This window comes from Notolepis coatsorum (genome assembly GCF_963971535.1).
Source record: "Notolepis coatsorum genome assembly, chromosome: 13".
NCBI classification, from domain to species: Eukaryota; Metazoa; Chordata; class Actinopteri; order Aulopiformes; family Paralepididae; genus Notolepis; species Notolepis coatsorum.
The window spans coordinates 98,753,847-98,758,829 of record NC_140177.1 but is presented as its reverse complement, the minus strand read 5'-3'; the positions used below and the strand labels follow the sequence as shown (position 1 = coordinate 98,758,829).

General features: G+C 42.5%; 1 long non-coding RNA gene across 1 annotated transcript; it reads right to left on the bottom strand.

Annotated features, from left to right (window-relative positions):
• Positions 1-1,032: 1,032 nt before the first annotated feature.
• Positions 1,033-3,968, bottom strand: LOC311239150. Its single transcript, XR_014620420.1, has 6 exons — positions 3,905-3,968; positions 2,990-3,019; positions 2,764-2,818; positions 2,431-2,515; positions 1,919-1,992; positions 1,033-1,113 (listed from the first exon to the last, which is right to left on the bottom strand). It is a non-coding gene; the product is annotated as an uncharacterized lncRNA (long non-coding RNA).
• Positions 3,969-4,983: the final 1,015 nt, after the last annotated feature.

Genomic DNA, 4,983 nt, shown 5'->3' with positions numbered 1-4,983 from the left:
TCAATCAATCAATACCCGCGTCGCAGGCACTGCATTCCGTTCTCAGAATGGATTTGAGAGAGATCATCAGCAGGCTATATATGATATTCAGACTCTAGATCTATTTGCAGAGCCAGATGAGATGAGGCAACCTGTGCGATTGGCTCTTGACAACTAATTTTGCACGTACTGTATAGGCTACAGACAGTATGTGTGTATGCGCGCACTGCGGGAGGTGGCCAGAAGCGCGCAACTAGCCAACTACTATTATTACTACTATATTAATACAGTTTTATCCATGGCAAAGCGCTCCAGCGCTTGAATACGGCCGGGGGATCCGCTCTATACAATGCAGACCCACGGCTCTCGTATTATAATGAGCCCGCGAGGCGTGTTATTATTAGAGTTAATAATATTGTATATTGTTTCCACTGCCTTTTTATTCTATTTTTACTTCTCCACTGTACTATAACTATGTCTTCTACTACCTGTACCTCCCCTCCCCCCGGCCCTCCCCATGCTGCTGAATTTATATTATTTTATTTATTTTTATTTATTTTTATTTTACCTTTATTTTACCAGGTAGTCACTTGAGATCAAAGATATTTTATGAATACAACGTTTAATGTTCGCTAACGTAGAGAAACATCAGACGTAATTCGAGATACGTCAGACGTACTTCGAGATACTTCCGTACTTTCCGCCAATCAGCGCATTGCCCTGTCACAGGAGTAATAGTCCTGTGGCAGGGCGGAAGTTCCAATCTGGACCGAGGCTCCGAGTCTGCAGCTCGACCCTACTCGCGAGATCTGGTGGTCAAAGCATGGCGGGCAATAACCCTTTACAGCGTGGATGTGTTAATAATGATTTGAAGATGTTTACACTTTTTTTTACAACCCTACTGTTCTCCCAAGAATTAAATAAAGGTTTGATGATGATGACATGTCCTAGAAGAGAGATATAGATAGAGTGGGTGTGTTTGTGTTTGTACATGGAAGTTATACTCACATCAGCTTAAGGGAGATACCATCCATGTCAATTCAGCATAGGATGATTCAGATGGCCTTGTGGTCAGCAGGGTCCCCCTCTGGCTGCTGGCCTCTGGTAGAGGTGTAGATCACCAGTGTCATCCCTCTGAGAACACAATTAGACTTTAGACAGTGGCTTGCGAGCACGATGAGCCTCATTTCTTTATTTTGTGATTGCTCTATCTATCTGATCTTATTACAAAATACTTGCCTCCTAGATCACTAAATGCGGGGCTCCTATCCTATTGAACATATTTTACTTTGTGTGTTTATTTTAACAATAATTTGTGATGCCATCACACAAACTGGCATTTAAAGGGTAAAATTTCAAAAAGTCCTGCACCAGAATGCAGGAAATTAAGTTTTTGTAACAAAATAATTGTGTGTCTGTGTGTGTGTGTGTGTGCGTGCGTGTGCGTGTGTGAGTGTGTGTGAGAGAGAGAGAGAGAGAGAGAATGATGGACAATTGCTTGCTGTGTGTGAGAGAGAGAGAGAGAGAGAGAGAGAGAGAGAGAGAGAGAGAGAGAGAGAGAGAGAGAGAGAGAGAGAGAGAGAGATATAGAGATTAAGTACATTTGCTGAAATACAGTTGTTCTTAATTTTCTCACTTGCTATGTGAGAATGTTAGTTATTATGTTCTCAATGCCCCTTGCATTGTATGAGTTGTGTGGAAGCGTTTGCTAGTTCTAGTGCTATCCCTTTGTACATTGTGGCTGTGTCTGACAAAAGTTAACAATAAATAATGGTATTAGGAATACATTTGCCTCCTGCGTGAACTGTGCATAGCTGAATAGACTGTATTTTAACACCGGTCATATGGTGGTACTTGGAGAGCCAGCTACATTCTCAGGTGGTACTTGGTGTAAAAAGTTTGAGAACCACTGATCTATCATGTATAAAATTCAACTCACAATTCTACATGGGCTTCAGGTGGTGGTCTGCGTCTTCAGGTGGTGACATACTTCCCGCAACTGGCGAAGAATCTCTGAAATATTGGATTGTTTGACAGTGACACACAACAGAATATTATTTTATGCCTGAATTTCCCCAAAATGGCTAATTGGACAGCACTTCTCCACCATCAGTGGCTATACGTGTCAGATAGGTGCAGATAGGAGAATCTGTCTGAATGACAAAGAAATCGCTTAACTCTCCCTCCCTCGGCCGCTATTGGCGCGACGGTGTAGCGGTCATTCCTATATGGCTATGACTATGAGCCCAGATGCAACGAGTAATTGTCTACTCAAAATCAACTAAGTGTCATGATTACGTCATTACAACCTGGGACTTGGATGGGAGAGCAGGAAAAATCCAATGTCTTCAGTCAAAAATCCGCCAATCAATGCAAAGGTAAACATACGTCTTTAGAGACGTTTTATATAAGAATAAACACCAGTGAACTTGTGTATAAAATTCAACTCACGCTACAGGCAGTCTCTGCCTGCGTGCAACTGCTGGTCTCTGGTGGTAATTCAGGAATGGCTTCAAGTTCCTCTGGCGAAGAATCTCTGAAATATTGAATACGACAATAAAAATGTTATGCCAGTGAGAGAGGGAGACGGAGATAGAGGGAGAGACAGACATAGCACTGCTGTGTCATCAAATGACAAAGGCTTTGGCAATGTAGGTGTTGTGTGAAGTGGAGGGGGTCGAGGTGAGAGAGACAGAAAGACAGAGATGAAAACACAGATAAAGGTGTGAAGTTTGAAGTGGGGTGAGAGAGAGAGACAATATTGAATTGAAAGATAATACTTACTGAGCTGAATCAATGGCAGTGTGGTAATAGGGGCTGGAGTTATACATTGGCATTCCTAGAGAAAGAGCAACATAATTAACAAAATAAGGAAAAAATAAGCACCATCCAAGTAGTTATCAATGAGCACCATATAACCTACAGTAGCAAGTGTACCTAGCTCCATATACCTAGCGCATGTCTGGTGGTAAAAACAAAACATGATTTGAGAATGTGTTAGTTAACTCACCTTGATAGCGGCGATGATTGCCAGCGAATTCTAAAAAGAAGACGATCAAAATATTCAAAAAACCTTGTATGCAATTTATCAAGACTGTGTATATTATATATATATATGTTTAGAGTAGCAGGAGCTAGAAGTTCAAATATATCAGTCTTTCAAAGCCCCATTTTTTATATATAACAAAAGGCAGAATGAACATCACTGCCGCCCTGCTGGATTAAATTCTGAATTGCAGGTAGGCCTGAATAAGTATTTACTGTGCAAAATAACCAAAACCAGATAAATAATATCTGTTTTTTATGAAGCACAGATCATGTTAATTAAGTATTCTGAGTCTGAGCAGACAGAAAACCATCTTACCCTCAGCAAGGGATTACTTTGTGCTGAAGACACACAATGCAACACAACAACTGCAAGCTAAAATGCCTCACATACAAAACGAAATAAAATAGAGCCATGGCTGTGTCCCAAGTTTAACACAATTGAACTATAATAAAGTATTTGTTAACACTAGTTACAACAATGCTTATGTAACTATTAAAAACGTACATTTTAATCACGAAACAAAATGGCAGACTAACGTTAGCTAGCATGCTAGCTAGCTAACGTTAGTAGCTATAATAATATGCATCACTATTTGCTCAAACAAGCTCCAAACTATTTGCCACGGCACAGAGATAACATTTAGTCAAACGATAACAGCCCGGTGATGGTATCTGAACGGAATCATACTATTCCCATAAGAACTCACTTACCAGTTAAGTATACCATCTAGCATGTTAGCTAATAATGCTAACAAGCTTTGTTCTAGCCTACTAGTTGCCACCACGGTAATAATTCACAAAGTAGCATGTAGTCAAACGATGACAGCAAGATTATGGTATGTGAATGGCATAATACATAATATTGTCAATGACTTACCAAGGAGTTTGGCTCAGACTATTTGTCAAGCCAGTCAGTGAAGACACCATCCATCGCGCCAAAGTTACGTTTGAATACCTCAAGTCCCGTGAGATCTTCTAGGTCTCGCGAGTTGCTTAGGACTATACCCTCTCGAAGGGGAGGGGAGGGGGAGGAGGGGAGGGGGAATCTACTAAATTGATTCAACGACAGTTTTTCAAATGTTGAAATGGTATCTGTAATTAAATATTGAATCAACATAGCTTTTTCAACCTCAACCAAAAATAACCAATCTGACTGTACATTGGAGGTGGTTGGGTGGGTGGGGGGGTTGGGTAGGAGGGGTGGGTGGGGGACACTGTACAACTGTACATAAATATTACAGTGACAGTCCAGTTGAGTTAATGGATGGAGGGGGGGGGGGGGGGGGCGTTGACTTGCAACGGATGGACTATAGTGCAGCAATGCAAGTTCAATTCACAGTTATTACTACAGACCGGTGGCACTCACCTCTGTGGTCATGAAATGTTTCGAGAGGCTGGTCAAGGACCACATTTGTGCCTCCCTCCCCAGTGATATGGACCCTATGCAATTTGCATACAGGACAAACAGGTCCACTGACGACGCGGTCTCCCAGGTACTGCACAGCACCCTCTCTCACCTTGACCGTCAGAAGGGGGGCTATGTGAGACTGTTGTTCATACAGCTCAGCGTTCAACACCATAGTCCCCACCAGACTGGTGGACAAGCTGATCGAGCTGGGTCTGAGCTCCGCCCTGAGCGCCTGGGTACTGGACTTTCTGAGTGAAAGACCCCAGGCGGTCAGGGTGGGGGGTCAGACCTCCAACACCATCACCCAATCAATTTCATCAATTTCATCTCTGTGCGTCAGAGTTAATTTTTTTACAGAGCGCTAGCTGCTCCCTACTTCCAGTCCTTGTGCTAAACTATAGGCTAGTTGCTTGCTTCCAGCCCTTGTGCTAAGCTATAGCTAGCTGCTCCCTACTGCTTCCAGCCCTTGTGCTAAGCTATATAGCTAGCTGCTCCCTACTGCTTCCAGCCCTTGTGCTAAGCTATAGGCTAGCTGGTCCCTATACTGC